The sequence below is a fragment of the Nilaparvata lugens genome, chromosome 4, assembly GCF_014356525.2.
Source record: "Nilaparvata lugens isolate BPH chromosome 4, ASM1435652v1, whole genome shotgun sequence".
Classification (NCBI taxonomy): Eukaryota; Metazoa; Arthropoda; class Insecta; order Hemiptera; family Delphacidae; genus Nilaparvata; species Nilaparvata lugens.
The window spans coordinates 31228055-31255615 of NC_052507.1; the positions used below are offsets into that span (position 1 = coordinate 31228055).

Below are 27561 nucleotides of genomic sequence, written 5' to 3' on the forward strand. Positions count from 1 at the left end.
ATTATTAATAATGTCAAATCAAATCAATGTTACAACTAAAGAATATTATAATTTTCAACTACACTTTAAAAATCAAGAGTACCAAAATGGTATACAGCCAGTTTCTCCCATAATCGTAACACATGAAATAGTTGTGTTCCAAGCACTGTGGCTCATTATGGTGCACAGTTTTAATGCATTTCAATGGGCTAACTGTCAGAGCTGGTCCCAGGGTAGAGTATTATCATCACCTTGGGTTGTGATGTTTTTGTGTTGAAGAAAAAGTAAATTTTATGGAGAAATATAATTTTATAATATTCTCATTATATTTTCATAAGACAATAATAACTATAGCATAGATTTCAAAAAAAATATCTCTAGACTTTTAATAAGCTGATCAACAGTTATCAAGATACAGAAGGAATGCAGTTTTATAGGTTATGTGAGATTAATTATAGTTTCATTTCATTGATTCTCATTTTTATTTTTGCATAAAATATGTGGGTGTAATTCCCATACTTGAACATGTTTTGTTGAAATTATTATGTGTTCGTAATTGTAAATACAAATTTTTAATTGCAGCCCAGCTCACTTACATCATAATTTTCTCAAACTCAATACTTTCCTACACAAATCCTTTAGTTTAGATCAAATCAGAGCGCTCATTTAACCTGAAGTTCTGCTTAGGTATTAGCTACACTCTTGTGAACCCTAATAATCTACTTGGAACTGACAAGGATTCCGGTTTCTGATCCGCCGCTCATCTTTTGTCTTGCAGATAAGTTTCCGTGTGGAATGAAGTGGAGAAAGAGGAATCCGCGTTGAGAAGGAGGGAAAATGAGGCCAGATTATTACAACATTCTTCATTCAAAAATTATATTAAAAATAAATAACAAGCCAAGAATAGAACAATAAAATGAAATAAGTAAAATAATATAAGAACAAAATGAATTAAATAACAGAAAAAGAGTCTTAACATTTTAAGTTCAAAGCAATAGTACACAATTGGTTGATGAGCAAAGGAAGACAGAACATAGAAAACATTATTTCAAAAAACAACTAACCACCTAATGACTTACTAAACACTAACTAATTGATAATACACACAAAAAACTAACAAAACCTTCTCTAGAACATGGTACGCAATAGTGGAGTAGGTCAATTTCCACACAGAAAAACTAAACACGTAGAGAACACATTATAAGAATCTTTTGTAACTAACTATTGTATGTAATATTGTAATTTATCTAATATTTTTGTAATTGATATTGTAGTTTTGGGTTTTTGGGAAATGAACATTTATTATTTATTTATTTATTTATTATTTAATAGAAATATGTGGTTTTTTATAATATAAATAAATCTTATGTTTATCTTATATTGCTGAAACTACTTTCCAAGAGAAAAGATGAGAGGTGAAAAAATATGCACTTACAATATCTTACATGAGCACAAACCATGTAATACAGAACAAAGAATCATGTGGGCACTGAGGAGAAAAAATGTCATAAAAAAGAAAAATGTCATACGGAAAAAAGAAAAATGTCATACGGAAAAAAGAAAAATGTCATACGGAAACCTGGCCATTAATATCCATCCTAAAATTAAGCCCTGCAGAATGTTGCGGAATCTGCCATGAGAGCACCCAAAGACGTCTAGGCACCCAGAAAAGAGATAGAAAAGCCTCTGGATTCTATTAATGGGAGAGTTATAATGACTTACTGTTCTAGAGCGTGTTACAAGGAAAGAAAATGAAGAACGTCGAGCTATGGATGAAATGTAGATATTAAGTTTAGGAAGTGAATAAGCAGAATCTATTTCCTTGTTTAGTAGATTGTAAAGGAAAATAAGGGATCTGACATCCCTCCATGATTTAAATGTTTCAAATCCAAATATACACCTCAGTGTATCAGTTGGGAAATCAAATGGACAGTAGTCAATAAACTTCTTGTAATACATATATCTCAGAAATTTGTTTCCTCCAGTTTTAAAAATTCACAGCAAAAGTGAAACGAGTTTGATCTCGAACCCGTAGCATTTCATTCTTGAGTCACCAATGCTACCATTCAAGTGCTACCAATTACGCCATGGAATCACTTTAAAAGAAAGCTCTGTCTGGTTGCATTTCTATAGTTGCGAGAGCTTTGATTCACAAATTGAATGAATTGGATGTAAAACTGCAATATATTTCATTAGTCCATATGAGTGAATAATTATTGATGAGTAGACTTGTATCTCCTATCCCGTACGCTGATACATGTACCTTATAATATTAAAAATAGATAGGATGAGATTGCGGTGTAGAATGAAATTTGGTCTGAACAATCATCATTGTACGATCAAAGTAATGCGTAATGGATGTAAGTATATTACATTATAATATTCCACAATGATAAAACAATAATTGTTCCTAATCCAAAATAAATTATGTAGTTCATTCAACTACTTCTCTGGAGTCTGAATGATTATCAAAGAACTCAATATACAGTTCATTATTCAGAATGTATTTCAGCAAGACAGAAACCGTTCTTGAAGACAGTTATAGGAAATTCTGTGGTGAAATTCACTTAAAATTGTCAGCAATTGGGTGAATGGGATGCATTGAAGATTTCTACAGAGAATGCTGACATTCTGAAGTGAACCTTACTTTGGTAGTTGTGAATTAGAGCAGCAGAAGGATGACGTAGGCCATCTCCCGAGAAAGGGAAATTGCAGCCAGGAATCGATAGTGAGGAACAGAGGAAGGCCTCAGGCATGGCATTGCATTGAGAATCGAGAAGAGATAGGCGCACAATGATTCAAGACAGAAGGCAGATAAGCCTTGCTGCTGCAGCAGGCTTGTCTTGTTTCTCGGTAAGACGAATCCTCTCTAGATGGGTTGGCCCAGGTTCTTAGGGCCTCCCTTATATAATATCTGTGTATCGGAATATATCGGTATACAAAGCCGAGCTTGGCCCAGTAGCCAAAAGAGCAGGATCTTATGCTGAAGATGTTTTCTATGTCATCGAACCAAAGCATTCTTGACACGTAGAGACAAAACGTGACCCAGCTTCTTGCAAGAAGGCCTTTATCGCTCTACAAAGAACTGATGCAGATTACATCAGGGCCAGATGGGTGGTCTACTAGGAATCGCCGAATTAAATCCCCTTGAATGAGGAGAAGAAGTAACTGTGATGATAGTTTCTCCAGTTTTCAAGATTCTACTGAATGATATTAACAGTTTTTCAACTTGAAGAAGAGAAAGAATAAGAATTTATTCCTGATTCTGCAAACCTTATTTGTGAACCGGGGTAACTATTTAAACCCAGAGATCTACACTACCTATATTGAAGTCCATGAGCATTGAACCACCACAAGCGAGATGTAGAATGAAATCAATGTGTGGAAAATTTCCCAGCAAGGCTACATGCTAAAATATTCAACTACAAACCACTAACATTTTCGAATTTTAGCCTTTTCCATTGATCATAGAGTGAGTGGTAAATGATTGACCCTTTAGCATCCAAGGGCTGGTTGTGAGATTTTTTGCATAAGTACACGCAACGTGCGGATCAGCCACAGCGGTACAGCACGCAATATGCATGAGCATAATGAGAGAGAGTGGGCGAATGAAATAACTAGATGGAAAATTGGCCTTGAATGAAGGTCATAATAAAATTTGACAAACACGAAGTAAGGCGTTATTTCAACAGTGAGCTGTAAATACTAATTTGATGTGGCTATTAATAGTGAGCAACATCAACATTGTAATTAATTATTTAGAAATACCAGCTTGTCTCACGAGGACTATATTGTTTAGATCAAAAGAACATTCAGTTCAAAATTAAAGGAATGATTATAGAACGGTGGTTAGAATAATTCTAATAATTCTATTCATTGTTATAATACAATTATTGTATCTATAGGCCTCATTATATAACGCCTAATTTACCAGGGAATTTCTATTCTGATTCAAAGCTTTCTGTGAATGGAGTTGACATTATTTTTCTTTCTAAATTATTAAAACATGACTGAAGACAGAACACTTGGGCAAATTTTGATGAACATTTTGTGAAGATGGAATATTGAAAGACAATTGAATTTAGGACTATTCAATGCTCTCTTAATTGCGATAGAAATATCAATATGTATCCTTCTTCTCTACCGGACTGTGCTTTTTTTGTGGGAATGAAATACATTGTTAGAAATCGATAAGGAAGATACCGAAAACTGATATCATGTAACTAGTCCAGTCATTTTTAGACATGAGAAAAGGAGTGTGCTTGCATTACATTGTAGTTTTGATTTTTCAATTAATTATTGGATACATAGGAGAAGTCTAGAACTAGTTTTCTCATGCAAAATTTTCTTGTAAAATGATACAAGTTCATGTTCTATGAGAATCACCCGTTAGATGCATTCTATTTGAGTGGAGTGGCGCGCATGAGGACGCCTCAATGATCGAAATTAGAATCACATAACTTTTGACACTGATCGGATTCCCTCGTACTACAGCTCATTCTTCTCCGCATGTCAAAGCCGTTCAGTTCGAAATCATGTATTATAAGTCAATTTTGGTCGAAAAATCAGAAATTTATTATTGAGTGTACACAGAAAATGGTAAATTTCTGGTCCAATTCCAGAAAATATGCATGGAAATATCGTACTTCTCTGGACTTCTTCTGGAGTTCTGGACCTCTGTTGTGTGTATATACGAACAATATAATAATATTGAAAAATCAGAGCTTCCATAATAATATCAATTTATTGCAAGCACCAATTTTTATAGTGACTGGGATAAACATTGATTATGAATATTCCTACCATGTGTCTATGTGGATGAAAAATCATATTGAACATCCATTTCGTATCATCCACGAAATAAATCGACGAAAATTATCACCTTTATTCACACAATATTTTTTGAAAACTTCAGTGATTATATTGGAGAATTTATAGGTTTGGTGAAGGGATACATTCATAATAGTAGCAACGTACTCCTATTCGTCATTTGACGAAAAAAAGGATAAATTTATATGTGCAGTAAAAACTGAAACCAACCGCGAATTCTGGCTGGAATTTTGAGACACATGTCCGATAACGTCTCCGTTGAAAGATTACAAATTGAACTGAACTTCTCCTTCTAGTGCCTATCCGTTACCGAAAGTTGGCAATCATTCTGGCAATTATAACTTTGATGACAGCTGCTTTAAAAAGTTCCGAGGTGGTCACTGCAAGTCATGTTCTCAAATTCTTCAACCAGGAAATTCGTCTCCTACCAAAATCATGCAACGATATTCATGACGAATCAGTCCTCGTTGGCCAATAGCACTAATAATTGCAGCAGATAATAAAATACAGTACAATTTGAAGGAGCATCAAATCCTCATTAGAGAGAACCTATACGTACAATCTAATCCATACAATTTGATCAATTAGGTTAAGATCGAATGCGATTGAGATTGTCTGCAATTACCGACTCCTCCACTCACTCGTATTACTGGGGTAATTGAATCATTTAGCATCTAAAGCTTGGTTGCCATTACTAGTGCATTACTCACTACCACAGATCTAACCAAGTCTAGTTAGATAAAAAGTTGTCTAGTTACTCTATGTCACGACGTATTCCCTATCCACCTTTTACACTGATTGGAGAAAACTTTTCAAAAGTTGTGGGTGCCAAAGAAAAAAAAGAATAATCCCGTGTTCCTTCCTCCATGCTAGAACATAGTTAGTTGTCTTAATGAAATTGTCCTCTTTATTAAAAAATAACAGAGGTTGGCAGACCTGGTCCGCCTGTGATGGTCAAGATCTTTATTAGTGCCGTAATTTTATACAATTTAGGTTAATACTTGCGTTCAATAGTTAAAAATATTAATTGTAGGGCTGAATTGAGGTTTTGTGTACCAATCAAAGTTACTCTGAGGTTCAAATATTAAACTCAGTCCGAATTATGGAAGATTTGCTGGCTCGTCGTGAACTTGACCTCAATTTCTGATGCCGGCTAGGAATTTTTAACTCTAGTACAGTATGCATTATTATCAGTTTCTGCGCTTTGCAACGTGCGCCTTACTGGCTTGTTACTGTGAGTGCGGGTGAGTTTGGGTTTCTAATACACAATCCATTCACTATCTGAGTCTCCAATGATATGCATGTTCAATAATCATTGTAATGAACAGGTAAATTAGGAATTACAAGTAACTATAATTTTTCGCGTACATCGTAAATTCTTCTGCATGTCATCCGCCTCTAAACAGTCAATACGAAGAATTCTATCATACAGAACCAATAAAATCTAATCTCTGTTGTCTATGTGGATGAACGATCAATCAATTGTGATTGTTTTACTTATCAAGATTTTCTACTCGGAACTAATTTCTTGATTGCTGCAAAACAAATACAATCTACCCTGCTGTGTGATTCTTCGAGTGCTGTACTTCTCGACTTTCGACCAATTATCAAAATAGATCTTTCATTGAAATACATAATCTTGAACATTCTTAAAGAAAAGATATTATTTGTTTATTTATTCAAGTCGTCTTTTTGGTCCTTCTCTCTGCTAACAACAAACTTGTGTTTCTTTTGAAGTAGCTCTCTCACTAATCATTATTCTTTATCATCTTATTATGAAATAATTTAACGTACACTTATTATCCTACAATTTTTGAATTCACCACATTCAAGATTAGTTTATCTTAGAAATGAAGATTTATTTCAAAATTAAGCATGAGCTTTTATTTCTTGCAGCTCTCCTAGATTCCGGGACTCACTTAATCAAAATAATAAAAAACATAATCAGAAAAATCTGGTGTGGCGCACTCACACAACTTTCCTTGCCCGTATGAAAATTGATCACCTGACGCTAGTGTTCCCGCGCATCTCAAGTCTACTATTGAAAGATTTGAGCCAGCTGGTGACAGAGCAATAATGCTGGAGACACACGAAGTCTGGTATCTCTTCATAGTGAATCATTAAATAGAATCAACAGTTTGCCAACAGTTTGCAATTGGATAATCACATTTTCTCGAATTTCGAGCTTATTTTTGATTGTAGGTGAACATTTAACTGAACATTAATTGCAGAGATTTTTATGCTCAATCTCTTCCACTTGGATTTTTTTGTTCAAATTGTATATGAAGGCTGCCAATTGAGAATCTAAAATCAAACTTTGCATAGATGGGGCAAAGCTCCTGAAATTTTTACAGATATGGAACTTGTTGCAGCTGATAGAGCTTATCAATGACTATTTCAGGTATGAATTTGATCAAAATCGTTGAAGCCGTTTTCGAGAAAATCGCGAAAAACCCTGTTTTTGACAACATTTCCGCCATTTTAGCCGCCATCTTGGATTGCATTTGATCGAAATTGTTCGTGTCGGATCCTTATAGTGTACGGACCTTACGTTCCAAATTTCAAGTCATTCCGTTAACTGGGAGATGAGATATCGTGTACACAGACGCACATACACTCATACACACACACACACACACACACACACACACACACACACAACACACACACACACACACACACACACACACACACACCACACACACACACACACACACACACATACAGACCAATACCCAAAAACCACTTTTTCGGACTCAGGGGACCTTGAAACGTATAGAAATCTAGAAATTGAGGTACCTTAATTTTTTTTCGGAAAGCAATACTTTCCTTACGTATGGTAATAGAGCAAGGAAAGTTAAAAGTTCTAAATTAATTCTCATATTTTCTACTTGGATTTTCCGTTCTCTATCAATTAGCCTACTATATTATACGTAATACTTCAATTAATATATCAACGTAATATCAGAGAAAACTCCTATAATTAATTTTAATATGCTATTATTAATTCTGTGGTAATATCTTCTACATGATATATCTCAAACTTTTATCCGTTATTCTTAAGTATTGAGAATTGTTCGTTTAAACACCTTTGTTGCTGAGTTAACTGATTGATTGCATATTGTTGAACTGGCTGAGAGGGGAACTATGGAATTTACTATTATAGAAACAAATAAAGGGAACCCTAAACTAACTTTTCAAAATTACTCGTTTCGAAGGTCAGGTTCCAACTCACAGGGAATAACACATTGGCGGTGTCTGTCCATAAAGTGCAAGGCATCTCTAAAAACTGATAGAGAAACGGAAAATTTTGTAGGAGGTCTTTTGAGTTGCGATCACAATCATTCTGCCTCTAAAATAAAAAAAAATCAATTCGATAATGACTCTATTAATGAAGACTCACGTTGTAATAGTCATTCTGGAAATAGTTTGCTTTTGGTTTCTGCTACGACTACCCAGTCGTCTATTTCTATTGATGGCAATGTAAGAGACCCCTCTGATCAGCGTAGAATGGGTGTGAGGTGTGAGGAGGTCTATAGAGACTTATGAAAATAAAGATAGCGTTGTTATGAATGGTTCAGAACTCCCTGCTCCTAATCACAATATTTCTGTCGGCACAGATACAAAATTTCTAGGAGTTACTTTAGATGAGTCCCTGTCATGGAATACCCACATACAGCATCTTTTAAAGAAACTCAGTTCTGCATCTTATGCCATAAATGTATTGAAAAACACATGCAGTCTGAGTGTCTTATTGGACGTGTAAAGAGGATATTTTGAGAGCTTAGTCAAATATGGGATAGTATTTTGGGGTGCTTCGTCTCAATCAGACAGAGTTTTCAAAGCTCAGAAAAAAAATAATAATCAGACGAGTTTTCAATTTGAGGTGGAGACACACATGTAGGGACATTTTTAAAAACAAAAAATTCTCACTGTTCCCTTTATTTATATTTATGCGACTCTCATGTTAGCTTCCAAAAACCTGAATAGCTTGCACAAAAGGAATGAAACTGTAAGGGAAACTAGAACTCAAAATTTATTATTTTACCCAATGCACAGAACATCTAAATTTGAAAAGGGAGCACTATATAGAGCAATTAAGTTTTTCAACCATCTCCGAAACGAAATCAGAATCATGAATTCAAAATCTAAATACAAGGAAAACGTTTTGACCTATTCGACACATAAAGCATTTTATTCAGTCCGAGAGTTTCTGGATGACCATTGACAGCTTCTCTTCCTGAGATCCAACTATTAATACAAGGTAGTTAATTCAATGTTAGTTGGATTCAACAAGTAGCCCTACCTAAGTTGTTAATAATTAACTTATTCAATGTCCTCCAGTTTGTGTTTTTAGTTTTAGTTCTAGAATTTCTACTTTTATTTGTGATTAATTCATATTCAGACTGTAATTGATTATGTTGATTCTAATTTGTATATTGACAAAACAGAAATTCTCTACATACTGTCAATGTTATGACTGTAGGAATATGAAATTGCTAATAAAGATTTTGAATTTGAATAATATATTGAAGAGCTCGTTCTCCCTAGTAGAATGTCCTCATGCAATAATTACATTATAATGGAGAATTGATGGATCGTATGAGATTTCCTTAACCTAGCAAATTATTTTTCCAGATTGATTTCAGTTTCGGGAACTCATATCGCTCCCAATAAGAAGTATAGAAGTGATAGATTTTTGTGCATTATCAAGATAACAATTGGATCCAGTTGAATCAAATGAGAGTTAAATCATTTTGCTCATGGTATCTTGTGTGAAGTACATTTTATAATTATTTTTTTATCCATAATTACAATAATTATTATGCTTGTCAGTGCTGAGAGTACAGTTCAAATCTATCAGAATTTCAACTTGCTCATGAGATATTAACTAACCCCAAGTCAATAGCATAGAATAAAACAATCTTATAAGTGTATAAGTTTTATCTGCCAATAGATAGAATACAGTGTTCACATGAGAGACGTATGATTGAGTAGCAGTGAATTGTTGATTTTTGTCGATGCTATTGAAGAACTTTTTTTTATATAGTGAATAATTTCCTGTGAGTATCGTACTATGAGGTATTTTCATTATAGGAGCGGTTCCAGTTATACATAAGAATTAAAGCAGAGTATAAGAATCTATCATGTACATCGAAATGCATGTAGATAATCAGTTACAATAATAAAGTATCAAGTGATATTGGATAGTCAAGCTTTATAAGAGCTAAGTTCAGATTGAGTGCGAGAATTCAACTCTTCCATGTTATGTTTCAGAGTTTTGACGATACAAATACGGCACATGGTGATTCAATTTATAAGTCAGAGTTAATTACAGTAGAACTGACTGCTACAACCGCCCAGCTCACTTTCATAGTGCAGATCAGCCCAGATAGACAATGAATCACCAACTAACTTCACATTCATTGTAAGTGAACCGTAACGCAGTGTTTTTGTGTATTGTAGTGAGCTATCACGCAACTCGGACCACCCAAACATTATTTGAAAAAACTATGAATCAGATGAACGGATATCCTATGCAACAAGAAACTGTAACATTATTTGGTGCGTATGGAAATTTTTGTTATTTGGATGTAGCTCATGATTTTTGTAACATAAACTTTCAGTTTTTCCAATATGATTACTGACATTTGAAACAGAATTTTTAGATGATGTAATATAGTTCTCCATATTCCACTAGTTTTGTCCTGATGGAAATCTTCACAGTTTGAAATAAGTTGAAGTTATTGTCATGATATTTACTCATTTATTCATCATCATTATGACTGTATCAGTGATCAACCAGCCAAAATTGAATACGCGAGGAGAGAAAAATTACAGAAATTTACTAAACTTCAACTAGAGACGTGAAAAAATAACAACTTTAATATTACCGTTATTACTTAACTACCATCAAACCTATGAACAAATTTTTCAGCTTATTCAGTTCCAACTTTTTCATGAGAATTGAAAGCAACTGGTTATCCAGAAAGTTTTATGGAATTAAGGGCTTTTGAATCTAAAAATTTGAAGTAAATTTTAGTTTAATTTAATATTTTTTCCAAAAACCATTGTCCTTTGCTTACACTATAAAGAGATTAGCCTTAAAATAAAACTCTTGGGTGTACTATACCTCGGACATTTTTATTCGAGTTCTCTCTCCTACACAAAACATAGTATCTGGATATTTCGAAACTATGTAGATGCAATTTGGATTATTATGATGCATGTTCACCATTGGCACTGACTTCCAGTGTGCTACCGCTCTGTCAACGGCGGAAACAGCTCTAGGGTGTGGCATATTAACGTTCCAAGTTCAGCGTACTACAAGGTGAGCCAGAGAAACTTACTTATTTGAAAAAAAAATCCCGTACGTTGAATTGGTCATGTAGAGGGGCAAGAGGGGGCGCATCTAGAGGATGAAGCTCTCAAGTTTTATCCTCCCTCAAGTAATGAGGATTATTGTAATCATGGCAATTTCTGACTCCACTGTTCGACGAATTTCCCATGATGATCTTCAACTTCATCCCTTTAAATTGGATGTTTATCAAGAATTGACTGAACGTGATATTGTTGCCCTTCAAAATGCATGTGATAATTATGCTGATTGACAACCTGCCTGAAGACGCGGTCATTTTTTTCTAGTGATAAGGCTAATTTCCACATGCGATTCGCCAATGCATTTTTTTTATTGGGTTTTTTGGAATCTCTGGTTTACGTCGATCGACCACGGACCATAGCACACCTCAATAACAACATTCGCGATGCCAACATACCGATTGATATACTGCAACGAAACTTCAATAATCGACTTCATCAGTGTATGCGCAATGGGGGTCGCCATTGGTCTGATGTCATTTTCAAGACTGCATGGAAAAAAATGAGATATTGTATTCTCATTTAAAAAAAGAATAAATTAATATCTGAAGTACTTTTGTTTTTATTGATTTTTCAAATAAGTAAGTTTCTCTATCGCAACTTGTATTTACCAAGTGTAAAATTTTTATTTATTCAATTTTTCTTCAGAAATTGACTTGTTTTTGTTGGATTTTTATTAGTTATTCATGTTCTTATGTTCCACCTGACAAAATTACTCCCAATTGGCAGGATAATCAAGATTCGAACTCTGCTCAACTCATGTAAAGAAAAAACGAATAAAATGAATAACTAAATCTAGTTTAAAGGTAATGGGGTATATTGATATGCAAAATTACTTTAATATCGATTCTCTACATATAAATCAGTTCCTGTATGAAATGTGAATATGAACAATGAGTGTTCTAATAATTTCCATCGATAATATGATTTTTTGTGAATTATAAGAGAACCCTATAATCAATCCTATAATGTAATCGAATGATAGGCTATTAGGCTATAAATTTATTGGGCTATAGAGTTTTTGAAACGTATTCTCTCAAACCAATACATTTAAGCGGATAAAAGTGCGATGATCACAGAAAACTCAAGTAAAAACTTCCACATGAATGCTTTTGTCACTAAAGTGGTATCAGGCCATCAAAATATAACAAAGAAAAGATTCATGGGTAGAATTTTTGAAAATTAGCAAAGTTTATAGGAATCATTATAAGAAAAAAGGTTATGTATTTGTGTATAATTTTCATCGTTGTTATATTCAAAGATTTTAATAAAGTTGATCAGGTTACCTTATAATAAGAGGCATGAGTTTCTCCATTACAAGTCTTCTTTGAATGACCTCATGGAAAGCCAATATGATTGAAACTCACCTGAAATCAGAGAGAAATGTAGGAATGAAGTTTTAAATAATGTGAATATGACAGAACACTACGCAAAACTGTCAACATATAATAATGGTATTGGTTCATTCCACTATCCCACTTGGGATTCCCCCATAATGAACATGGATTGAACTAGTATATCCAATTCTGATCGATTGGAGCTATGTCACAAGAATTCAACGATTTTGAGAAGCAACCGGAAAAGTTAAATCCTTCAAGAGAGACAGCATCTTTATCGCATTACTTTACTCGCCTCATTTCAAGTCGGGCTTTCAAGGTGGAGGCAGGCATTCTATGCAACAAATCATCACCAATCGAAATTCTTCTCTTTCTTTCCGCTCAAATTGAACGATGATAATGTTGAGTAGATTTATTTAACAGTTTCCAGCGATGAAAGATGTGAGAGGCGATAAATCCAGAATAAGGGAGTTTGGAAATCAGCTAAGCTTCTGACACTAAATCAATAATTTGCTTCGAGCCTACAGCTAAAAGTGCGTGGAGGGAAGAGCAACTTGGAATACGCATTAATGGAGCTGCTAGAAAGTGAGATAAAATATAGCAAAAGAGAAAGAATCAAACTCGATCCTATTCAGGTGGCTCTAAACGCCATTATTCGAATGCCGTCCGTTGGTGGAGGCTGAAACTCGTCGCATACTCTGCCACTGCCATGGCCTCCTTGAATGTGCATTGGATAAATCAAGTGATTACCGACGCTGCTTCACGACAGCATTCACTACTAGGCCTACTCCTCTGCCACCACAATCAATACTCGGCTGGAGAGTGTTACAAGTGAGAAATTCACAAATACAGATAAAAAGTGTGATAAGCAATCAAATGATAACTGTTACCTATAATAACTCAATTTCCCTGTAATATATTTGTTTATATAGATTGAATGAGAATGACGATTATTTCGGTTACATAAAGTTAAATGCATGAATAGATCTATACGTGAATGTTCCTATCAACTTCACGTTTCTCAAAATCATATTAATTACGAATGCTTATATAATAATTACAACTGTTTTTATAACTTATTCTCAGTCTCGCAAGGAATTGATCAAACGTGATTGATGTTCAATGGGGTTTGTTCTTAAACCTGTGGATGACATGATCGCGCAGTTAATTTTTGAGATATTTTCATCAACTTTTTATTGTTCGCCATTGACAGGAAGACACCTGGATTAGCGCACCAAATAATGCCATCTACTGGGAAGCTAGGAACAAAATTGTGCTCCAGGATCGTGGGTATTATGCGCATTGCTAAGCGACAGGGCCAAATGCGTGGGGCTATTTCTCATGGAGGCATGGAGAAATTAGATTGTTAACTCTGGTCCCGTTCTGTTATTGTTATTATTAAGATGGAGGAGCCTGCACAGAGCCCAAGCCCCGCATTAGAACAAACAATTGCGCTCCTATTCACCAGCACAGCTGCTAATGCACTTCATTGGCGCAGACTCGCTCCTAAATCACTCCTCAACTCTATTTCTCCCTCACACTCTCTTTCTCATCACTCTCACGCACTCACTATTTCTCACACTCTCGTACACTTTCTGAGTCACTCCCTCTTCCTCTAGCTCTACCACTCTTTTCTCAATCTTTCTCTTTCACCTTGTTCTCTCTAACAACCTATCCGTCTATGGGACATAATATATATTTCAACGTGATCTCTTCAACCTGATAACCAAATAAAATATATGTTCATCAAATATAACAAGACCTACTTCCTAACTTTCTCAGCTACACAATATGGAAGCCCACGTAAAACCTTCTAACAGTCAACTTTTCCAACACCACGGCATTCACTATCCACAGAACCAACAATAAAATACCTCGGATTTATACTATATTCTTTTCTACGCTGGGACCCTCATATAGATTTCCTCTGCAAGAAGCTAAGAAAAATAGAATCCAAGTTCAAAATGCTGAGAACATTTATAGACGAGAAGTGCATGAAGATGGTCTACTATTCCTCAGTTAAGTCTTTGCTTAGGCTTCCTATGAAATTGTAAGATGGGGAGGAACGAACTACTTTCACCTCGACTCCCTTACAGAAGTGCAAGAACTAATAATTAAAGTCATCAAGCAGGAGCCACCTCGTTATCCGTCAGACCAGCTCTACAATGAGTTGGGGGGTAAAACCTATCTCAATGAGGGCATGGGACGGTCAAGCTAGAACAATACAACTGCGAGACCCTTTGACAGGTAGATTTAGCACATTTTCGACCCTTGTGCAATGAAGCGTATGCCTCCATCCTGTTAAGTTTAGTGACGTTATTCCACACTTAGACTTTTACTGCGGGATTCCCATTTCCGTGTTCTGTACAGGTCCTTCAAAGTTATAATTTAGGTCCATCAAAGTATTTGATAGTCTGTACTCTGTAGCTTTTGGTGTAACATGGAGTTCCTGCAGAGCTTATCAAGATGCGACAAAGATCTAAACCGTGAAGGCGTATACCAGTTAATTTTATCATCCAGCTTGGAACAATGGAGCGACCAATGACGACTTGCAGGTTGCAGGAGCAGTGGGCGCGCACAGGATCACTCAATGACTGGGAAAATATACGGTTCAAGACTTTAAACGTAAAGGTGAAATGAAGGTACTTGAAGCGATAATGTCGGGCGGTAATCATTATACGACCGCGGCGCCCCCCTAGTCGCGGCGCCTGGGGCAACCGCCCCGGTCGCCCTGCCCTTTGGGCGGCCCTGACCATTTTTTTTTTATGTACAATCGAATTGCTAATCAAAGGATATTATGTTCGTCGTGTAGTAGGAACCAAAAACCCTGCAATTAAATGGTGTGTTTCACGCAATAAATTATCTTAGTATAACGATTTTTTAACTCTTATAAGGTTATCAGAGATGTACAATCATATTGTTTCAAAACAGAATTTTCAAGTCATTCCCATTAAATTTAGAAAAAATAGTTGAATTCCATCGCTATGAAGCACAATTTTGAGCCTATTCTAATCATCAAAGAACTAATTTCCTTGTGCTAATTGATATTTTTCAAACTATACATATTTTGTCGAGTTCTAAGTTCCGGACGAGAGTGATGGCTTTTGGAGTAGGTTTTGAAAATATCTTTCATGCTGCTAAACCTATTTGGATGGGGGCATTAAGAGATCTATTGTTTGAGCATTGACATGGGTTGACAGTTAAAGTTTCCCATTCCACCGGCGTTGAAGGAGGGGTATTGTTCTCTCTTGACCGTTCCATGCCCCCATCCAGATTTCCATGCCACCATCCAGATAGGTTTTACCGTAGCCACCTCTAATCAAGGCCGCGGCCTATGATATCGCATCGTCGCAGTGTAGGTCTAGAATCTAATACATGATTGGTGGAAAAGATCAGCTGGTATTTTTCTAATCTTTTTCAACAATCATGTATTAGAATGTTATGGTAATATAGATTACAATTTTCTTGTCTGTGTAGTTTTGTCTTGTTATCGCTTGTTGCCTGATGCCATCATTTTACAGCATGAGAACTAGGATATCGGTCTCACTACTTGTTTTCTCTCTCACTTTATTATTGAGAGAGAGGTATGCTTATGAGGGGGATTGAATTTGTCCTTTCTTAATTGGCAAGCCTGATCCCGGGTTTCGCTAGGGCGTTGCCCGTCACTTGGAAAACTTTGGAGCCAGCGGACATCTGCGTATCTCTGCCCGATTTTTTTGTTGCAATTCATTCTAATTCTGGATTCTAGTCAAAATATGTAGTCGATCATTGGTTGTGACCAAATTGTACATATTTGTCAGTATTATTTTTTCCTTCTATTATGCTTCAATAAATTTCATGTAAAACTAGGAAAGAGAGAGATACAAAAATGACTCGATTATATTCTTGAACAATTCCTGCCTAGAGGTACGTATTTTTAAAAAAGATTTCTAACTTGTATTTTATAAGTTCATTAGTTTGATTTTTCAAACTAAATTTTTAGATTTAAATTTGTGATCTGATGTAACCTTTTTTATCAAGGGCGTCACCCGTTTCGAGGTCAAGTTCAGCCCAATCGTAGTGTCCTGTTATTTTAAATTACTTGAAAGTAATTTCGGATGAGGTAACTTAAGAGTACTCAATGAAACAACTGAGTGATTTAATTCATGGACGCAGGATACCATACCGTTTGGAATAACTTAACGAGATAAGGAGTAGATTAGGTATGGAGTGGTAAGGAGTTATTTTTGGTAAGCCTTGTTTTGTAAATTTTTACAGCTCTCAAGTTGCTGTAAACTGAAGTAGGGTAATTTCATAAATTTTCTTGAAGCAACTGTATTTATGATTTGTATTTGCTCTACTCTAGAGCAAACACAGAGTAGTCTCTAGGTCACCTGTATTTTGATTTTAATTTGAGGTTAGGTCGTAGAATTGTGTTTTGTATCAATGTTAGTTTCTTTGAACTCTCGCTAGAGACACCGAAATTATTTAGTTTTTTCATTTCAAACAGCGGTTTACGAGTTGACGACCCACCGCCTCCACAATCGACCAGGGACCCTCGCATCATTATTAGGACGGCCGCAGTGGATTCCACCAACGGGCTCTGTACTACAAACCCGCAGGACGTGTCAGGGACAGCAATAAACCGGCAGTATCAAATCAATGCAATACCCAGTACGATCAACGGAACAAGGTATGAAAAGATAATTCATCGTGAAAAGGTGTAAACAGGGAAAACGGAGTGAAATATGAACTGTTTCAAAAAGGGGAGGAGTTCGCCAATACAGACTGTGAATGGTGTGATTAGTATTTCTTAAAATATTCAATCACCCCTGACACAATCTAAGTCTTTTGGAGTAAAAATAATGGAAGGTGTCTAGGGACTATAAATTAGATTTAATCCACACCTCTAGAACATGGGTTTCCTCTAGTTGAGAAGGTTAATTTCCAAAAAAAAAAAAATTATTTATATTTGTAGTAAATATTTATATATTGTATTTTTGAATATTATGAACATTTTATTGATTGGATTGTTATTTGTATATTAATGGAAATAAATGTTCCTATTCTCTCCTAGATGGAGTAGTCGTTGGAAACCCTTATTTATCAAGCAGTCCATAAATTCAGAGTATGCCTAGACACGAAATGAATCGCAAGTATTTTGGAAATCAAACGATAAACTAACTCATTGTATCCGCAACGAAGTTTGTGAATAAGATATTATCACAATGAATGAATTATGAATCCTATAATATCGAAATCCTCATCAAGGAAGTAAATAGCGTGAACTCACAGCACATTCCACTTCTATGCCTAGTTTATACGATGCCAATTGGCGAGACAATTGTCTTAAGGCAACTGACTGGCATGAAATTATTGTCTTCGTATAAACACTTCAGGCCAATTTTCTTGCCAACTGTCCCGACAATTGGAACAAAATTCAACTGTCTACTGGAGTAGACAGTCAATTGGGCCCAGCGAGCCCCCATCACTCGGAATCTCAGTTGTCGCTACAATTGGCGCCGTGTGAACGGTGTAGGCCAGTAGCGCTGTCTTGTTTTTGCCAGTTCAGTCAATAGATGACAACAGATGACGAGAACTCGGCCATGATTAGCTGTCAACTGACGTGCCAATATGGCTATACATAATCGAGTCATTATGATAGGAATGAATAATGTTAAACAGGATGTAAGTCGATCCTCATATCTAATTCGTCTAGAAACAAGATAAAGAATGAACCAATTGGATTGTAATAAATGTGAGCTACCGCTCAATCGGCATGAGGTAGGACCAGCCAGCCCCGTGCTAATGGATTTGCACAGATTGTTATGATCTCGCAAGTAACGCTATGCTACACCAACGGAGGAACGTTGTGCTTTTATTAATGTAACAATAATTTAAAAGCTAATGTGCAAATGATGTTGAAATACTAGGGCGAGGGCAGTGTGTCATACTCTACCCACCAGTGGTGTTGTTTCAGTATCATGTGTCATCGTTTGTCCTATAAATAAACAGGTGCTCAAGTATATGTGAGCCAAGCCATGCCGCGACACACTAAACCTGCACACCGTAACCCACAACATTACGATATTCTTGGATGATAAATCAGTCTCTATAATATGTTGTATTTGGAGTAATGAACTCATAACATTGTGCCTATAATATATTATAATCTCTATAGTTAGCTAGTTAGTTTCTTTGTTCCCTAAAGACTCGAAAACTACTTGACAGAAAGGAATGAAACTTTGGGAATATGTTGTGTGAATATTGGGGATGGTTTTGACCAGAAATATTGATAGGGGGACTGATAATAATTATTTATTAATCTATTTACAGACCTATGTTTTTACTTTCCTTGCCCTATTACCATAGGTAAGGAAAGTATTGCTAGGTACCCCAATTTCTATATTTCTATACGTTTCAAGGTCCCCTGAGTCAAAAAAGTGGTTTTTGGGTATTGGTCTCTGTGTGTGTGTGTGTGTGTGTGTGTGTGTGTGTGTGTGTGTGTGGTGTGTGTGTGTGTGTGTGTGTGTGTGTGTGTTGTGTGTGTGTGTGTGTGTGTGTGTGTGTGTGTGTGTGTGTGTGTGTGTGTGTGTGTGTGTGTGTGTGTGTGTGTGTGTGTGTGTGTGTGTGTGTGTGTGTGTGTGTGTGTGTGTGTGTGTGTGTGTGTGTGTGTATATGAATGCGTCTGTGTACACGATATCTCATCTCCCAATTAACGGAATGACTTGAGATTTGGAACTTAAGGTCCTTACAATATAAGGATCCGACACGATCAATTTCGATCGAATACAATTCAAGATGGCGGCTAAAATGGAGAAAATGTTGTCAAAAACAGGGTTTCTCGCAATTTTCTCGAAAACGGCTCCAAAGATTTTGATTAAATTTATACATAAAATAGTCATTGATATGCTCTATCAACTGCCTTAAGTCCCTTATCTGAAAAAATTTCAGGAGCTCCGCCCCATCCGTGCAAAGTTTGATTTCAGATTCTCAATTATCAGGCTTCAGATACAATTTAAACAAAAAAATCGATTGGAAAAGATCGAGCATGAAAATCTCTACAATTAATGTTCAGTAACATTTTCACCTTAAATTGAAAATAAGCTCGAAATTCGAGAAAATGTAATTATCCATTTGCAAACTGTTGGCAACTGTTGATTGTATTGAATGATTCACTGTGAAGAGATAGCAGGCCTTGCATGTCTCCGGCGTTATTGTCCTGTCATCAGCTGGCTCAGATCTTTGTTCATAAGTAGACTTGAGATGCGCGGGAACACTAGCGTCAGGTGATCAATTCTTATATTAAATTTATTGTGATAGATACATTTAAGTGTAAGTGTATTGTGATAGATTTATTGAGTATGGTCCTTTTGATTCTTATTTTGATTTGAATGGAAGATGGTAATGGTAATTCAAACTAATGAGTGATAGAAGAAATTGAATGTTACATGCTCTTGTAGAAATGTAGAGTACCAATGAGAAGATATTCCTGAAGAGGAAGCTATCAACCTAAATTTCAATTACTGTTGTTTAAATCCAAATTGACTGATGTTTATAGTATATTATTATGAGTTCTATTGGTATTTTGTTATATAGTTTGTATTTGTTTTGCTGATTCTAATGAAAAGCTTTCTTGATTCTCAAGGAAACACCTATCATGTAATTTATTTTTTAAATTACACTATATGTAATTTATGTAAGAGAACAGGCTGAACAGAATAACTACAATACTCGAAAATGATAGTATTGTATTATGGAATAATAAATATGTACTCACCTCTTTGTATATAGGGAATGACCCTGACTACGAATAAATTCAAGTCAATAAATTCAAATTAAATCAATATATAAAAGTAATGGCTATTTGTATTTTAAAGTATTTTTGTATTCGAATTTCATCGAGGAAGAACCTAAATGTTGATTCTATGATATAACTGAAGTAAAGTTGATTTGTTTTATCCTAGTTTATTTTTTATTCTAACAGCGGTCAATGTACGAGTCCATCAATGTACGGGTCCATGAATGTCTCGTGAACATGTGTCTTTAAGCCGCTGAAATGCCTCTAAATTGAGGCAGTCCTAGAAGCTTAGGGTATGCTGTCTCCTGACGTGTAGAGCTCAATCACCGAGCCTAAATTCAAATTGAAGAAACAGCTTTGAGGTGACAACTTTTTTCCAAATTAAACAAACGTCCCAGGAACTCCGGATATGACAAAATGGGTTTTAGTGACTATGGGCTTTTCAAAAGGGAGGGTAAAACGTGAACCATTTAATCAATTAAAACGTGCTGAATTAGAGTCCTTTTTGTGTTAAATCGTAACTTTGAGTTTTGGAAATTGGGAATGGATAGATTACAAATTTTATTAATTTGGTTTGAGTAATAGATTTTCGGTTGCATCTTTACATTGAAATGTGAGGCCATAATTTCTCTGTAACGATCTAGCTGGGAATTTCAGTTTTCTTTGAATTTATATTTTATAATCTATTAAACTATTGACAGTTGAATTAGCCTATAAAATGTTTTAAGGTCCATAAATGTTTTGTAAATGATATTTTCATCTTAAAGTTGTGAAGAATCAAAGCTTCAAAAGGACCCTAACCTTTTTTCTAAATTTGTTTTGATGACACATATTTTTTGAATAGTTTTCCAAGGTAGAATTCCGTGATGTGATTCTTTAGGAATATTTTGTCTTTGCTGCTTTCATAATAATTATAAAGATACAGAATAGATATTATTAACATTTGATAGTATTTTAAAAGTTTCCAAGTGTGTTCTGAATGTTCTAAGAGTTTTCTGAATTTTATGCTGATCTTTCTTTTAGAATATTTATTGTTATTTATGATTAACTTCTGAGAAATATCTTTCAATAACTTTCAATTCTTCTTTCTGAAATTAGTCCTCTAAGCTTTTCATGATTCAATCTAAGATCTTTTCAATGTAAAGCAGACAGAGTAGGATACTATCGAATTAGCTATATCGGAGATAACTTTCTAAATTTAGTGATTCTATTATCGGTTTTCATGATGTAACTTCATTTTGTTTTATTAACTGTTGAATTTAACTGTAAGAGGTGACAATATATTTTTGATATATTCTCTCTATTTCGTTGTCTCTCTTGTCATTTCTGGATTCCCGTTCTCTAGCACTAGGTATGTTTATCAAGCATGTCAAAGGTCGTCCCGGTTTATAAGAAAGGTTCTAAAGAAGAACTGTCTAGCTTTAGACCTATTCAGATAGTGCCTGTGTTTTCAAAAGTGCTAGAGTATGTCATGTACATACTGTCACGGCATATTTTCCAATAAAAATAGAAACAGCCTAAATCAAAAGAATTTTGAAAGTAGGCGCCAATCTCTGAGTTCATTATCTCCTATTTCCGATAACAGAGAGCGCTCCTTCCATACAGCTGATAGATTGATCGGCCAAAAACAAAAATATTCTACAGATGATAATATTTTCCAAATTATTAAAAAATTAAAGTAATTCGAAATGAAATAAAATATCAAATTCCATTCACCACCTATCCTATGTCCTCCCTTAATTTGGCAATTGAGTGTGACGTCACATCTCGGAAGTGCGGTGAAGAAAATCTTATCGTTTTGTCGGGTATGTGTCGGATCGTGCCGTATGATGATGTGCTGAGAACTGAACGTGCGTCATATGTAGAGGAGAGATAACATATATATGTCGTTGTCGTATCGTGTCGACCGTTTTTATGAGGACTATATTATATCGGTGAGTTGATCAATAATATATATAATATTGCCAAATTTTCCTGCATATTCCATCACCACCACATGTGTAACTTAGGCCTATTAATTGATTGAGTTATTCGGAGCAATTACGAAATACAATAAACCTTTTAAAATATAAAAATATGGAACTAATTTAAATTTATTCAATAAAAATAGGCCAAAGTAGTAGTGGATATTTCTAAATTGGGATATCAAGATTATAAACCACAAAAATACAGGTATACGAATATTTGATAAATATTAAAGTGTTATCAGAACATCAATTTGGTTTTGTGAAGGGAAGATCTACCACTGACGCCTTTGATTCCCTGATAGAATTTGTGATCGAATCATTTGAGAGTAAGTCTTTTGCTCAGGCCACATTCTGTGACCTAAGCAAAGCATTTGACTGTGTGGAACACAATATCCTGCTGGATAAATTGGAATTTTATGGAAATACTGGGAAGAGTCTCAGTCTTTTTAGATCCTACCTTAGTGAACAAAAACAGGTTGTATGTGTGGGCAATAATAAATCAGATCTTGCCAGAGTGAAGTATGGTGTCCCCACAAGGATCAATTTCAGGACCTCTCTTATTTGTTATTATGATTAATGATCACCCTCCCTCACTGAATAGTAAGACTGTGTTGTACGCTGATGATACCACTTTCCTTCATTCTCACTTAGATGCACACACACTGAAGAATATGACAGCTAATACGTTAATAGAAGCTTCCAAATGATTCAGAGCGAATGGCTTCAAATTGAATGAAGAGAAAACTCAGTTTCTGACATTAAGCCAGAGAGATCACACACAAAACAACAGCAATAGTATCAAGTTCCTTGGATTAATGTTTGACCCCATGTTGACGTGGAAACCCCACATGAATTTCATTGCTGGTAGGCTAGCTAGAGTTATTTATTTACTGAGAAAATTGAAAACTTTGGTTCCAGAACAATATCTCAGGAACTCATACTTTTTTTTTCAAAGCATAATTGCCTGTGGTATTTTAATATATGGGAATAGCAGCAACATGAACAAAGTATTATTATTGCAAAAAAAAAGCAGTCGGAGTTTTGTCAGGTGCAGACTATCTGAGCCACTGTCAACCTCTTTTTAAGAAACTTAAACTATTGACAGTCATAAATTTGTATATCTACAATGTAACTCTTTATACAATGAAAAACTTACCTAATTTCAAGACAAGATGCAAAATTCATGCTCATGATACAAGGTATAAACATCAAATTGATATACCATATCAACGCCTATCCACAAGCATGGAACATTATGACAGCATAGGACTAAGGATCTATAATAAGTTACCTACAAAGATCAAATGTGCTAACATTGTTCATTTCAGGTAATTACTATTTAATTGGCTTGTTGAAAGACCGTTTTATTGTTTGAACAAATTTTTTTATAGTACCTGAATGAATGTATTTTGTGTTCTATATATTGTTTACTGTGTCACTTTGTCAATTACCAATGTTGGTTTATGACAATAGAATAAAATTTATTTTATTTATCTATTTATTTATCGAGAACATGTTGCAATGTTGGAATAATAAATGCTGCATGATTAAGCACATAGGAAGTCCGTATTGAGATGTAAATGAAAATATTGATTGTCAGATAAATTTCATGATTCACCAAATACAGTCAAGTATGACATGAGATACATTGACTTTTTGGCGGTACAAAGTTCGCCGGGTAAGCTAGTTCAGTATAATTTATAAGCCACAGATATGCACCTCAAACTGAATTATCATTGATTTGATTGTATGGTATGAGATGTTGTGGTATTTTTCCATAATTGAAAGAATAAGACTTTGATATTGTCAATACCACTTTTATTTATTCGAAAATTAATTTATAATTCAGAACCAGGTTTCATGGTAAAACCTACCATTTTCAGCTGAAGATGAATACCACTTTTATTTATTCGAAAATTAATTTATAATTCAGAACCAGGTTTCATGGTAAAACCTACCATTTTCAGCTGAAGATGTGGTAGGTTTTACCATGAAACCTGGTTCTGAATTATAAATTAATTTTCGAATAAATAAAAGTGGTATTGACAATATCAAAGTCTTATTCTTTGAACTATCATTGTTTTGTAGCGATGTATGAGTTATTTTGAAGCAATTTTCGAGTTGAAAGCTTATCGACAAATTTCATATTTCTGAGTAGCCTATACACGGGAAAGATCCAAAGCATGAATGCAAAATTATTCAATTCAAAGATTAGACAGATATGTTAGCTTGAAAATTATATTATAATTTAATTTAATATTCAAAATATAATATAATATGAATAATCGTCATATCTTACAGAGTCCAGAATGATTGATTATAGAAAACTTGCTAAGCTTATAACTATTGTAACTAAAGCCGTGTCCACTCTGAACAAACAAGTTCAACAAACAAGTTTGTTGAAATAGTTTAAGCAAATTTTATGTTCGACAAAACAATGTTTGCCTGTTACCAGTATGGACGAGTCACCAAAAAAATATTTTGTAAGTGAGGTTTCATGTTTTACAGCTGTTTCACAGCTGTCAACACTGAAAATGTTTGGTAAAACACTAATTTTTTGTTCGAGAAACAATGATTGTCCAAACTTTTTAAAATGTTTGTCCCTGAGCTCCTCAATAAACAGGTTTGCCGAACATGTATGTCGAACATTTCAGTGTGGACACAAGACAAGATGTCTTTAGCTTATCCTATTATATTAAGCGAGCAATTTATGTATATATTTATATATTTGGTTATTCATATGGCTATTGTGATGAATCTTTCGAGTAAATCTCATGAAAGGAGAGAATTAACTAGAAAAATTATAATTACCCTTATAAAATAGAAGGTTTGCCAAACAAACAGTTATAGTTGGCCAAACGAAAATGGGTCCCTCAAGGTCAAAGCTTGCTCTTGACACCACCACCCGTCTCTACCAACACTGTTGCCACTTTGTACTAAGGGTGGCTAGTAAGAGAGAAAGTGAATGTGTGTGTGAGAGAGGGTGTGATAGTGAAGTATTGTTATTGTGGGGAGTATTGTTTGTCTTCTCTGGATTGTTAACTATGACGAGGAGAATATAGTTCACAGTTCTACAAATGTATTGTAATGTATTGTATGGATGGAGATATAATGTATTGTATTGTATGAATGTATAAGCCTGGATGAAAAGTGATGGGAATCGAATGAGAATTCATGCAAATTGAAAAATGCAGAGTGAAGTGGGCACTACAAGAATATTGACTGAAATAAATAAAATTACATCACTCCACTTCCAATTGATTATTATAAAAGTCTTCAAGTAACCTCTATGAAGTAATAGCTCAGTTTATAAATAGTTGCATTTATAAAGCAAAATCTAATCATCATTATAAAATTGGATTTCTTGATGTCATGACTCAAGAAAGAGTTATACATTATACATAACAATATTCTTTCCTTCATTTCATGATGTTGGAGGATATAGGGGATGATGGGAGGAGGTAACGGGGCATGTTATTGTTCTAACATCAAAGAATGACACAATAGAACTTTTGAAACTGACGTGCTCAAAAGAATTTGTGACAGGTATAGGGACGGAAAAGAGGAAGAGGGAAGGTATGAGAAGGAAAGAGTGATGTTCAGGGTGTAGAAATATAGTCAATGTAGACTGGTCGAGTGAGGGGTGGACAACAGTGGCAACATTGCAGTGGCCTTGAGAGACCCATTTTCGCTTGGCCAACTATAGCACCTGAGCGATAAGGCTCCCTTATCAACAGCTGAGTATAAGATAAGAGTACCGTTTTGTACTACACATTTTTTCAAAGAATTATTTAATAAAATTATAATTATTTTGCCAATTAAGTACAAACCATTTATAAATTGCTCATTGAACTTTTTGGAGGTTACACTTTTGTTTACAATGGATCAGATGTTTTGTAGCAGCTCAGACGCAGCTGACTGACTCATTATTATAAATGTCATGCCAGGTTTTAATGCAAACTATAATATTATTTCTAAAATTAAGAACTATTAAAAAAGGATAAAGAATTTTAATAAAAAAATTAAATGTATTATTGTTAAAATTATTTATTACTCACGAAATTACATTATAATGTTGAATGTTGTAGTAACGAACAAGGTCATAGCATGAATATTGTATCACTGATAAGAGCAGCAAAATTGAGTATAACAGTTTCGAATATAATAAGAATTTTATAGAAATATCATATTATAAATTATTGTTTCAACTGAGTCACATGGTGAATGAATCTCTTTGGCAAGCCTAAGCCAATCATATGTCATAGAAATGGCACCAAAAGGGATGATCGTTTGAAAGCATCATATATTAATCTGTTATCAGCCAGCAAACTTGCCTTATCATATATGCTAGTGCATGTACACTGTATAGGGGAACTGTATCTAGAGAATTAAGCAATTTACAAAATTATACAAATCAAGTTATTATTGTAATCAAAGGAATTATATTTTACGGCTTGCCCCTGACGTCATGCCAACGTCATAATCATTCTACCAGTGGCGAATTTTCATGCAAATTGATTACACAGAGATTCCAAGAAAAAGGTTCTAGCCAAAAGCTTAGAAGAAGGCAGCACACTTCCCCTTTAAAATCCTCACCGTTAAGACCTTGTTAAAAAGTTACCAAAGACCTATTAGTGAAATTTTATTCGATTTTTGTATTTTTTATCTGTGAGCCAATATCTTGGGCTAATTTATCTATTATTTCGTAAAATTATTCATCAATTGATTGTTCTAGAGATTCTAATTTAATCATTCCCTAATTTAATTGGTGAAGGAAATATCTAATTAAAATTCCACATGTGCTAAGACCGAAGCCTGGACCAGCCACCGATCATACAAAATTTGATCTAAAGGAACCACGACCAGCCAGAGGATTCACGTGAGTTTTTATGTTTTGGGGCCCCAATCTTCACTTCGAAAAAAACATAGTGCAGAAAAATATAAAATTTTCTTCGTTAAAGTAATGGCCACGCCGACAAGTGCTTATAATCATTAAGATCCTAGATTTTATCTGGTATAGAATTTATAAAAACTTGTAGTTGATTAACTATCCTCCACTGCCAGAACCACGACCTTGAGTAATTTTAAAAATATTTTATAATTTGTTTTCATTATTTAAAAAAAAACTGTTAAATTTGTCAATTATAAAGTCTGTTGGATCATGCATGGTATCATGCGAGCACAAGCAAATTTTTACTCATTTTGTCGATGTTAAACTATTTTCAATCTGGAATCCAAGCTTTAAATCTGCACTGTCAAATTATATATTTTATTATGTTATATTTCCACT

The 27561-nt window shown here is 34.7% G+C and overlaps 1 protein-coding gene and 1 long non-coding RNA gene across 2 annotated transcripts in view; one reads left to right on the forward strand and one right to left on the reverse strand.

The window, feature by feature from the left end:
* The window catches only part of LOC111051551 (nephrin), an 807626-nt gene that overhangs the window by 712900 nt on the left and 67165 nt on the right, over positions 1-27561 (reverse strand). The gene's annotated exons all lie outside the window — the stretch shown is intronic.
* On the forward strand, positions 769-25400 carry LOC120351142. The gene is made up of 4 exons (XR_005571191.1): positions 769-779; positions 1776-1778; positions 23145-23149; positions 25116-25400. It is a non-coding gene; the product is annotated as an uncharacterized LOC120351142 (long non-coding RNA).